Source organism: Pseudochaenichthys georgianus, chromosome 17 (assembly GCF_902827115.2).
Source record: "Pseudochaenichthys georgianus chromosome 17, fPseGeo1.2, whole genome shotgun sequence".
Lineage (NCBI taxonomy): Eukaryota > Metazoa > Chordata > Actinopteri > Perciformes > Channichthyidae > Pseudochaenichthys > Pseudochaenichthys georgianus.
In genome coordinates, this window is record NC_047519.1 from 42,583,068 (window position 1) to 42,595,720 (window position 12,653).

At 47.4% G+C, this 12,653-nt stretch overlaps 1 protein-coding gene across 1 annotated transcript in view; it reads right to left on the reverse strand.

Annotated features, from left to right (window-relative positions):
• The window catches only part of myo10 (myosin X), a 150,207-nt gene that overhangs the window by 56,333 nt on the left and 81,221 nt on the right, over positions 1-12,653 (reverse strand).

The window sequence follows — 12,653 nt, forward strand, 5'->3', positions numbered from 1 at the left end:
GACCCAGGGGCTATTCGAGGCGCTTCCTTAGAAGCATTAAGGCGGAGGTCAGCCGCACCTTCATGGAGAAACACAGAGACATCTCCGCCCGGCCGTCCGGCCCTGCCCTGGCCCCCTCACCACAACCTACTCAGGGAGCCTGACCAGCCTGTTAGGCAAACTAAAGGCCCATGGTGAGGGGGCCAGGGGCGGCCGTGCCGGCTGATCTCTGCCTACCGACGCAACAAAAATCTCCAGGACCTCCTGGTCCACACCAAACTAATAAAAGCATCAAAACTAGGGAGGCGCCTCGGGTCTCTGAGGTTGGTTTCGTTCGCCTCCCCCACGTGTTCAATCCCTTCTCTCGAGAGGGGAGCAATGTACAGCAGGCCTTGACACCTAACACAAAAAACGCTATTTATGCAATTAGGTGCAAGGCCTGCCAGAGACTCTATGTGGGGGAGACGCGCAACGAGATCAGCCTCAGAACTAAACACCAATATAGAGTTAGAGACGGGGACGGCACGAGCGTTTTATACAACCATTTTAAACTCCATGGCCTCCAGAGTGTGCAGTCTGTGGGCCTGGAGAGCAGCAGCGGCTGGAGCACGGGCCAGCGGAGGTGGATCCATCGCCGGGGCACCATTGACCCGGGCGGACTAAATGAAACATATAATTGATGGGTCCGCCTCCCACCACTCAACATGTTTTAACCTGTGTGATCCCCCCCCCCGGGTCTCTCCCCTGCAGGTGGGTGATTTGGGTTCCCTTCTCTGCGGGGGTGTCAGCCTGTTTCAATCCGCCCTCCACGTATTTTAGCACTTATATTTATTTATTAATTATTCATAGATCCTCCTCATCTGGACTTTTTTATTGGTGTGCTACATTTTTATCGCATGTTTTCGGCACTGTCTGATCTTTCTTAATGGTGTTCATATTTATGTTTTTATTACTTCTTACATGTTTTATATTTTAAATGTATATATGTGTATGTTTTTATCTGATAATGATCAAAGCCACATGAGGAGGGACGCTTTTATTTGTTTATTTATATTTATTTTAGGGCTGTCAAGTTAACGCGTTAATAACGCAAAAAAAAATTAACGCCACTAATTATTTTTACGCGATTAACTCGTGTGTATTGTTTTTTCCTCGGCCGCCCCGTAGTTTCAGAGCGAGTTTAAAATACCATCTACACGCTGATGCTGACAGCCCCGCTCAGATATTATGCTTGAGTAAAAGTAGAAGTACTCAGATCTTGTGCTTGAGTACAAGTAGAAGTACTCAGATCTTGTACTTGAGTACAAGTAGAAGTACTCAGACCTTGTTCTTGAGTAAAAGTAGAAGTACTCAGACCTTGTGCTTGAGTAAAGTAGAAGTACTCAGATCTTGTGCTTGAGTAAAAGTAGAAGTACTCAGATCTGGTACTTGAGTAAAAGTAGAAGTACTCAGATCTTGTGCTTGAGTACAAGTAGAAGTACTCAGATCTTGTACTTGAGTAAAGTATAAGTACTCAGACCTTGTTCTTGAGTAAAAGTAGAAGTACTCAGACCTTGTGCTTGAGTACAAGTAGAAGTACTCAGATCTTGTACTTGAGTAAAGTAGAAGTACTCAGACCTTGTTCTTGAGTAAAGTAGAAGTACTCAGATCTTGTGCTTGAGTAAAAGTAGAAGTACTCAGATCTTGTACTTGAGTAAAGTAGAAGTACTCAGACCTTGTTCTTGAGTAAAGTAGAAGTACTCAGATCTTGTGCTTGAGTAAAAGTAGAAGTACTCAGATCTTGTACTTGAGTACAAGTAGAAGTACTCAGATCTTGTGCTTGAGTACAAGTAGAAGTACTCAGACCTTGTTCTTGAGTACAAGTACTCAGACCTTGTTCTTGAGTAAAAGTAGAAGTACTCAGATCTTGTGCTTGAGTAAAAGTAGAAGTACTCAGATCTTGTACTTGAGTACAAGTAGAAGTACTCAGATCTTGTGCTTGAGTACAAGTAGAAGTACTCAGACCTTGTTCTTGAGTACAAGTAGAAGTACTCAGACCTTGTTCTTGAGTAAAAGTAGAAGTACTCAGACCTTGTACTTGAGTAAAAGCAGTGTAGTAGAAGTATGTTATGTTGTTTCTCATAATAAGATGTTTTAACTGTCATTCTCACTTCTGTCTCCTCTTTTTATAAACCTTGTTCATATCTTTTTCGTCTTGACCCGTTCATCTTAAAAACGTTGATATCTCATCAAAGTGAGTCCTAGCGTCTTCCTTTCCTCTACTAATCCAGAAGCACACAGTACTTTGTGAAGCATGAAGAAAGGTCGTGTGGACTTTCATTGTGGGTTTCTCTTCAGGGTCTTCATGCAGCCGGAGAGAAACAGTTCATCCAAACCTCCAGCCTGTCTCCCCAACAGACGTTCCAAAGTGTCTTGGACCTGTGCGTGCCGCTCGTGTAAAGCAGTGACGGCAGGATGTTGGAGAGCCAGCAGAACGTCTTTAAAAGACTTTGGGCTCGATGCCAGCGTATCCAAACGCCCATCCATAAACAGCACCCTGCCTTTGTGCTTAATCCCTGGCTCGACACACACTTCTACCACCCAGCAGGGAAGGAGGCTTCTTAAGCAAAGTGTTCACCCAGACAAGCCTTTTGTGCCCCGGAGAAAAGCCTCGGTCTCTGAGACGGAGAAAGACTTTCTGAAACTGAGACGAGGAGGGAAACGCAATGAGGTGAAACCATCCTGCACTTCAGCTACTCTGGGCTTCTCAAGGCCTTACAGGAAAAGCATGTTTTTAAAGCACAATAGCAACGATTGAAAGCCGTTTGCTTCCTACATGCCGTCGTTCAGACTGGTGGGAAGGACACATTGTTTGACTAACTCTGTCCGTGTGTCTCTCCAACACTTCCATCGAAGACTCGCCCCCTTTCTCAGATGATTGACATGTTATGCTGTACCCCGCTAGTTGTAGCGGCCGTAAATCATAAAGAAATAAACCAGAACTCAAATAAAACCGCAGCTGAGGCAGCAGTTAGCGGATCTTACTCAGGGTTCAATGATCCGAACGAAGAACTGCCGTCTAGTGTTCAACACACAACAACTAACAGTCAACCATTGTAATGGGAGCAACAATAGTTGTAGCATCAACGTTGTATAGCATCTCTCGTGCAACGTCACTTTCACTATTTCACGTTTTCCTTCCTCGATCCCTTGAACTGGGAGCCTGGGACTTCAGACGGGCAACAACTACGATGAAGCTATTACATCACATCAGACAGCTGTTGGTTTTACATCACATGTGGCTTGTGAAGTGCCTCAGGGACACAACGACATGCTGTGGGACTCGAACTTGCCACCCCCTGATTGGAAGTCCAGCACATTAACCACTGAGCCACAGCCTTCCAAACTGTTGTTTAAAAAAACGAACCGAAAACCACTAGAAAAGACAAAGAAAGCACAATAAGACGTACTCATGAACGCCACCAGCCGGACTCGAGATGTGCTTTGCAAACATCTAAGCCGGGGGTGCCCACACTTTCTCAGCTTGGGAGCCACTTTTAAAATGACCACGCCCAAGTGATCTACCTACAGGGTGCCCCTGCCCCATCTGTGTAATGAGTGGGGGGGGGGGGGGATAGGGATGCATACCGGTTACTACGGTATACCGTACCGAAATCAGATCCGGTTTCGATACTTAAAAAAAAAAAGAAAAAAAAAAAAAAGTGATGTGTGTGTGTGTGTGTGAGATGTGTGTGAGGTGTGTGTGTGTGTGTGTGTGTGTGTGTGTGTGTGTGTGTGTGTGTGTGTGTGTGTGTGTGTGTGTGTGTGATGTGTGTGAATTGTGTTTCTGTGAAAGGTGGAATACTAAATGCACGTAGTATTCGTTGGTCACAGCGAGTCCTGAATCTACGGCGCAGCAGATAAACCTCTCAGGTATGTTTCTCATCCTCTCCGCAGGGCGACCCCGCATGCCTGAGTAATGAACGAGTCTGACCTCACGCCTCCTCAGGGGTCAGAGGTCAGAGGTCAAACGGCCCTGAGGATTATCACCTCAAAACTCGGACATTTAATCCATTCTGGGCCGTTTGGACCCGACGGCAGCCGGTCACAACTCCCTCAGCTCGGATATCTTAGTCTGTGGAGATTAAAACGCTCCACTTTAGTCTCGTTATAACCTTTGACCCTTTGGACATTATCTAGGGACAAGAAGCGAACTCTTAATATCTTCTTTCAACGGCCACTTTATCGCTTTATTCTGACCGTGTGTGAATCCTGTTTTCCACTCTGACCCGGTTGCTGCTACAAACGCCTGCATTTCCCCAAGAGGATGAATACAGTCCATCATCTTAAAGCGAGTTTCTGTGACTGAGAGTCAACGGATTACTGAGCGCTGCCATTCCCTGATCTGAAGTTATTTCGTTCACCTGATGCTCAAAGGCCACGTCCTCCATTCGTTCACCTGATGCTCAAAGGCCACGTCCTCCATTCGTTCACCTGATGCTCAAAGGCCACTGCCTCCATTCGTTCACCTGATGCTCAAAGGCCACGTCCTCCATTCGTTCACCTGATGCTCAAAGGCCACGTCCTCCATTCGTTCACCTGATGCTCAAAGGCCACGTCCTCCATTCGTTCACCTGATGCTCAAAGGCCACGTCCTCCATTCGTTCACCTGATGCTCAAAGGCCACGTCCTCCATTCGTTCACCTGATGCTCAAAGGCCACGGCCTCCATTCGTTCACCTGATGCTCAAAGGCCACGGCCTCCATTCGTTCACCTGATGCTCAAAGGCCACGTCCTCCATTCGTTCACCTGATGCTCAAAGGCCACGTCCTCCATTCGTTCACCTGATGCTCAAAGGCCACGTCCTCCATTCGTTCACCTGATGCTCAAAGGCCACGTCCTCCATTCGTTCACCTGATGCTCAAAGGCCACGGCCTCCATTCGTTCACCTGATGCTCAAAGGCCACGTCCTCCATTCGTTCACCTGATGCTCAAAGGCCACGGCCTCCATTCGTTCACCTGATGCTCAAAGGCCACATCCTCCATTCGTTCACCTGATGCTCAAAGGCCACGGCCTCCATTCTTTCACCTGATGCTCAAAGGCCACGGCCTCCATTCGTTCACCTGATGCTCAAAGGCCACGGCCTCCATTCTTTCACCTGATGCTCAAAGGCCACGTTCACCTGATGCTCAAAGGCCACGTCCTCCATTCGTTCACCTGATGCTCAAAGGCCACGTCCTCCATTCGTTCACCTGATGCTCAAAGGCCACGTCCTCCATTCGTTCACCTGATGCTCAAAGGCCACGTCCTCCATTCGTTCACCTGATGCTCAAAGGCCACGTCCTCCATTCGTTCACCTGATGCTCAAAGGCCACGTCCTCCATTCGTTCACCTGATGCTCAAAGGCCACGTCCTCCATTCGTTCACCTGATGCTCAAAGGCCACGTCCTCCATTCGTTCACCTGATGCTCAAAGGCCACGTCCTCCATTCGTTCACCTGCTGCTCAAAGGCCACGTCCTCCATTCTTTCACCTGATGCTCAAAGGCCACGGCCTCCATTCGTTCACCTGATGCTCAAAGGCCACGTCCTCCATTCGTTCACCTGATGCTCAAAGGCCACGTCCTCCATTCGTTCACCTGATGCTCAAAGGCCACGTCCTCCATTCGTTCACCTGATGCTCAAAGGCCACGTCCTCCATTCGTTCACCTGATGCTCAAAGGCCACGTCCTCCATTCGTTCACCTGATGCTCAAAGGCCACGTCCTCCATTCGTTCACCTGATGCTCAAAGGCCACGTCCTCCATTCGTTCACCTGATGCTCAAAGGCCACGTCCTCCATTCGTTCACCTGATGCTCAAAGGCCACGGCCTCCATTCGTTCACCTGATGCTCAAAGGCCACGTCCTCCATTCGTTCACCTGATGCTCAAAGGCCACGTCCTCCATTCGTTCACCTGATGCTCAAAGGCCACGTCCTCCCTTCGTTCACCTGATGCTCAAAGGCCACGTCCTCCATTCGTTCACCTGATGCTCAAAGGCCACGTCCTCCATTCGTTCACCTGATGCTCAAAGGCCACTGCCTCCATTCGTTCACCTGATGCTCAAAGGCCACGTCCTCCATTCGTTCACCTGATGCTCAAAGGCCACGTCCTCCATTCGTTCACCTGATGCTCAAAGGCCACGGCCTCCATTCGTTCACCTGATGCTCAAAGGCCACGTCCTCCATTCGTTCACCTGATGCTCAAAGGCCACGTCCTCCATTCGTTCACCTGATGCTCAAAGGCCACTGCCTCCATTCGTTCACCTGATGCTCAAAGGCCACGTCCTCCATTCGTTCACCTGATGCTCAAAGGCCACGGCCTCCATTCGTTCACCTGATGCTCAAAGGCCACGTCCTCCATTCGTTCACCTGATGCTCAAAGGCCACGTCCTCCATTCGTTCACCTGATGCTCAAAGGCCACGGCCTCCATTCGTTCACCTGATGCTCAAAGGCCACGTCCTCCGTTCGTTCACCTGATGCTCAAAGGCCACGTCCTCCATTCGTTCACCTGATGCTCAAAGGCCACTGCCTCCATTCGTTCACCTGATGCTCAAAGGCCACGTCCTCCATTCGTTCACCTGATGCTCAAAGGCCACGGCCTCCATTCGTTCACCTGATGCTCAAAGGCCACGTCCTCCATTCGTTCACCTGATGCTCAAAGGCCACGTCCTCCATTCGTTCACCTGATGCTCAAAGGCCACTGCCTCCATTCGTTCACCTGATGCTCAAAGGCCACGTCCTCCATTCGTTCACCTGATGCTCAAAGGCCACGGCCTCCATTCGTTCACCTGATGCTCAAAGGCCACGTCCTCCATTCGTTCACCTGATGCTCAAAGGCCACGGCCTCCATTCGTTCACCTGATGCTCAAAGGCCACGTCCTCCATTCGTTCACCTGATGCTCAAAGGCCACGTCCTCCATTCGTTCACCTGATGCTCAAAGGCCACGTCCTCCATTCGTTCACCTGATGCTCAAAGGCCACGTCCTCCATTCGTTCACCTGATGCTCAAAGGCCACTGCCTCCATTCGTTCACCTGATGCTCAAAGGCCACGGCCTCCATTCGTTCACCTGATGCTCAAAGGCCACGTCCTCCATTCGTTCACCTGATGCTCAAAGGCCACGTCCTCCATTCGTTCACCTGATGCTCAAAGGCCACGTCCTCCATTCGTTCACCTGATGCTCAAAGGCCACGTCCTCCATTCGTTCACCTGATGCTCAAAGGCCACGGCTGCTCCAATAACGTAGACGTGGCTGCAGGACACACACCTTACCATCAATGACCTGGAGTGTTTTGGGCCCTGACTTTTTATCCTGACCATCCAGAATATGTTATATAAGGTGAAGGTGAAGGAGTGATGAAGGTGAAGGTGAAGGAGTGATGAAGGTGAAGGAGTGATGAAGGTGAAGGAGTGAGGAAGGAACCGCATCAGTGAAAGCGCAAAGTGGCATTCAGGAGCGTTAATGAGCAGATGCCCTCCTCCTCCTCCTCCTCCTCCTCCTCCTCCAGTTTCAATCGCCTCCTTCTGCCTGGATCTGATTACCCACAATCCCTCAATCCGACGAGAACACTTCCTGCCTCGCCTCGCCTGCACGCACGCACACACTCACACACACACGCACACGCACACACACTTCCTCTGTGGGTGGGTGTATAGCCCTGTTACATGTTTTACGAGGGTCCCCTTTGAGATGGCGGTGGTGTTTTTTGGGGTACGAACGGGGGGAACTGTGTGTGTGTGTGTGTGTGTGTGTGTGTGTGTGTGTGTGTGTGTGTGTGTGTGTGTGTGTGTGTGTGTGTGTGTGTGTGTGTGTGTGTGTGTGTGTGTGTGTGTGTGTGTGTGTGTGTGTGTGTCCTGTAGCAGCTGGCCTTTGACTCAGCGTTAAAGCGATCCTCCACCCGGAGTCTAACTTTAGGAATCAATCACGGCGCGCTTTACGAGCGGTACACCTGGCTGTGAAGGGCTGCAGTTTGTAGAGTTTCAAACACAAGTCTTCGTTTCCAAAGACTGTTTACTCTCCTCCTCCTCTGCCTTCACACATTCTGTTTCATTATTTTCTTTATTGAAGTTAAAGTGAAAACAAATGTGTAGGATACATTCTAATACATATATTTATCTCAACTCATTTATTTATCTGAACTACTTATTTGTTGGAGTCACTGCAGTCTTCGATGATGAAGACTGGGATGTGGAGATGCTCTCATTGGTTCCTCAAAAGTGCAGATTCAAAAATAACCTGACTCTGGCTTTTTGAGAGATGCGTAAAACAAGCTATTTGGAAACATCCCTTTCGGCGACTGAAAGTTATTACAGCGAAACATCGATCTATTAAATAATGTTCATGTGAAAACATGTTTTAAAGCGACAATGAACCGCCGCTTGTAAAAAGCTCAAAGAGAGAGTCTTTGTTATCGAGAATTAAAAGGTCTGTCCTGCAGCAAACGGCAGACTTTATTTGCAAATATGCTTTCTTTTTTTCAAATATCTGCATCATCGTCACTTAATCAACGAACATAAGAAGTTTGCAGTCGGCTTATCTGAATGTCTTCCAGTAGGTTTAAGAAACGTTTTAAAAAGTCAGATGTTAAGGTTTTTTTGTGAAGTCATTCCAGATAATTGAGTAATTAGACTTTGATATTACCTCCCAACGTGAACCCCGCGCTGCAATCATGACTTTTACTTTCAGCGCACACAGACGGGCTGAGACTTTCTTCTCCGCGCTGCAGTCGCTCAGCTGCAGCTCTTACTCCACGTATCACGTATTCACTCAGACTCACAGACGGTCTCAGTGAAGTCAGAACGTCCTCAAACAGTCTGATTTAGGAGTGTGTGTGTGTGTGTGTTTAGCGAGGCTCAGCATCAGGTTGTGTTTAGCTGAAGCCCCAGTAAAGGTCACGGTGTTGCTCTGTGGTTTCTCCTCTCTGAAATGCATGTCATGGAAAAACGACGCAACCAAAACTGCTGCTTTCCTTCGTCTTGAAGCTACAGATTACGTGGTACATTAGGTGTTTTCATGAAGTCCAGAAGTAGCTGAAAGGTCCGTGCAAAGTCTGAGAGACGCCCACAGCTACAGACGAATGTTTTACAAAGTGAGAAGACTCGAGAGTGCTGAATGTGTGCAGGAGAGGAAGCAGGAGTCAGGGGGATCGAAACAAACCGGTCAGGGCTTTCTGCAACCACAATATGACATGTTTGTGTTTACGCCTCTCTGTCTTCCCACCGACCAACATCCTGCAGGACGAAAGGGTTTCTGTGCCTGGACCAAGAAGACCAGGGAACATGTGAACATAGCTGCTGGGGTGTCAACACTTAGGCACTCGCAAGACAAGACTTTAGCAGCTTTAAACCAACTGTGCTTGGTTATCTTTGGGCGCAGTAAAAACACGACAGGTCCCAGACTGGTTTGAGAGAATGCTCTTAAACAAACCCTCGTGCGGTTTGATTGCAGCAACAACTTCATCTGAAACCAAATGCAGGGTTTTGTTGAGACGGTCACAGGAAAAGACAGGTTAGCACGAATAGCTGCGCACCTTGTTAGCACGAATAGCTGCGCGCCTTGTTAGCACGAATAGCTGCGCGCCTTGTCAGCACGAATAGCTGCGCACCTTGTTAGCGCGAATAGCTGCGCGCCTTGTCAGCGCGAATAGCTGCGCGCCTTGTTAGCTCGAATAGCTGCGCGCCTTGTTAGCACGAATAGCTGCGCGCCTTGTTAGCACGAATAGCTGCGCGCCTTGTTAGCACGAATAGCTGCGCGCCTTGTTAGCACGACTAGCTGCGCGCCTTGTTAGCACGAATAGCTGCGCACCTTGTTAGCGTGAATAGCTGCACACCTTGTTAGCACGAATAGCTGCGCGCCTTGTTAGCACGAATAGCTGCGCACCGTGTCTCCTGAGAAGAACACACGCAACAAGGTGCACCGAATGCTCAAATGTATTAATTTCATTTAGCTTAAATGAAATGCTACTTTCAATTCAATGCCGTAGAAATGTGGAGATAATTGTCTTGCTCGTGAACTGCAGGGGCTAGCATCGAATGACTAACCCTCTGATTGGTAGATTAGTGTGAGCTATAGTAAAGTATGGTATATATAGCCATAGAGATAAACTAAGTAAGAAGGGATGCGTGCGCACAGTACATAAGTGCCGAGTCAAATACAAAAAACGTTGACAGCAAAACCGCAACAGTTCTGCCAAGAAAACGTTTTCCTTTTCGTGTAAAATTCTGTTCAAGAAGTCCTATAGATGCAGGAAGCTGACAGTAACACGTGATGATGAGATGTTCTCTTATGAACAAGCTAACATATTAGCTCTTTGCTATCAGTCAAAGCTCATGGCTTCAGATGTGCCAAGGCTAAGGGAGGGAGGCTCAGAAATCTCATCCTGAATTCTCCTGATCTGATTAAGAACCTCGTTAACAATGAAAGCAAAGCCTCTGTTCCCTTTCTGCTCACTTCCCAACATCAAGCCAGCTTTTAAAGGGGGACATGTGGGTCTCATTACGCACAATGCCAGTGAACGAGGCCAAACGGGGCTGTAAACTAATGCCTGCTAATTGTCAGAAAAGTGCAACGCTCATGCCTGAAGCCTCGGGCTGAACCTCCTCCACTGATTCTGTCTTATTCGAAGATTAGAACAGACGTTAGTTCAGTTTCATCTGGACAAAGGAAGTCTGATTTATTTAATCTATCGCTTCTTGGCTCATCTTTAGGATACAGAGATGTACTGTTTCTATTCAGACTGATATCAATGCACTGATCCGTCCTGCAGAAAGTGACAACGTGTTCAGCTACAAGTTACCATGTCTTTGTCCTGGAAACCAATCAAAAGTGACTTCAATATTTCCCTTGTTCTTATTTAATTATCTTTACTCCGCAACTATTTTACGACCAAAGCAACCCAACGGCCCTACAGCGTGTACAATTAGTCCCTTTACTCTAAACATGTTCTCAACGTTTGCTGAAGAACATTTTCAAAAGTCTAATTTGTTGATTGATCTAAGTTGGCTGAAAACCAAACACCAGTCCTGCAGATGTGACGAGGGTTTGACCACATGTTACTAATCCACATTAAATGATCAGTTCTGGTCCCCGATAACAATCAAAAGTCGTTTTTTTTAATTAGATGTCCCTTGTTCTTATATAATTCTCTCTTGCTTTGTGACTATTGTTCTACCAAAGCAACCCAAAGTCGTTAAAAAGTCCCCTTGCCAATAGCACTAGTTGGTTCAGTTTTCTCCGACCAAAGGTGGTTAAAAGAACGTTTGATTTGACCTTGGTTACCTCTGAGTTACATAACTTGCAATGCAAAAACCGGTCTTCCAGATAGTGACCAAGATTTGGCGAAACGTTATGTATTCCGGTTAAATAACAAGCCTTTATCCCTGATACCAATTTAAGGCTGGAGTCAGGTTGCAGATGAAGAAGTTCCCGACTCTGGATAAGCCGTGGAAGCTTGATTGATGGCCCAATCAAAAGAGAGCTTCATTACTAGTTATACCTTGATCTTATATATATATATATATATATTTCTCTTTACTTTGTGACGATTTGCTGCCAGATCAACCGCTTAACCCCACAGCGCTGAAAAATGCCCCTATGCCACGTATTCAGGATACCTCGATGCCCGCCAACTCAGCGGTTCCCACAGAGTCGGACGCTGTGATGTCTCCTGTGTCCGCTCACTGCTATATCGGGAGCAAAATATTATCATTTCTGAGACGTAAAAATAACTGTTTTTTTAAGTCAGCGGGACAGGGAACGTCTCGGTCTGTCTCAGAGAACAATGGAGCGCAAAGGATGTGAAAGTCGTCCAGCTCAAAATCAAAGAGGAAGGATGTGAGGAAGGAAAAGACAGAGGATGGAGATAGCAGCGGAGACTGTGTGTGTGTGTGTGTGTGTGTGTGTGTGTGTGTGTGTGTGTGTGTGTGTGTGTGTGTGTGTGTGTGTGTGTGTGTGTGTGTGTGTGTGTGTGTGTGTGTGTGTGTGGTGGTTAGATCCTCAGAGCTGCAGCCAAACTGCCCGGGGGGACTTGAAAGTTGATCAAAGTGTTTTGAGGGGAAAGCGATAAAACAAGGTCAAGATCTCAGCAGTTCAACTAATGGCCAATTAGAGCTCTCGATATAACCTCAGTCCAGAAAGGTATGGATATCCTGACAGGCTCTTCAGCATAAGGACTTTTTATTGTTTCTCTGCCAAAATCGAATGAGATTTGTGTCTCTCAGCTTGTTTTACGATGTGTTCTACCCCCTAGTGGCCAACAATCTAGCTTTAGAGAAGATACTTTGGGATTTTAGCCTCAGCAGACCATTGACATGCACAAACCCTATACAACACACTACAGGAAAGGGAACAAAAGCATCATAGGGCCTCTTTAAAGAAAGTTTGTATTGTTTCTCAGCCAACATCTAATAAGGTTTGTGTTTCTCAGCTCGTATTACGATGTGTTCTGCCCCCTAGTGGCCAAAAACATATTGCCGTATAGCATTAAAGAAGAACATTTGGGATTTTGCAGACCATTTACATGCACCAAACCTATACAACACACTACAGGAAAGGGGGAACTCCCCTAAAGCATCAAAGGGCCTCTTTAAAGAAAGTGTTCCTCAGCCAACATCTAATTAGATTTGTGTCTCAGTTGGTTTCGGTGTTTTCTGCCCCC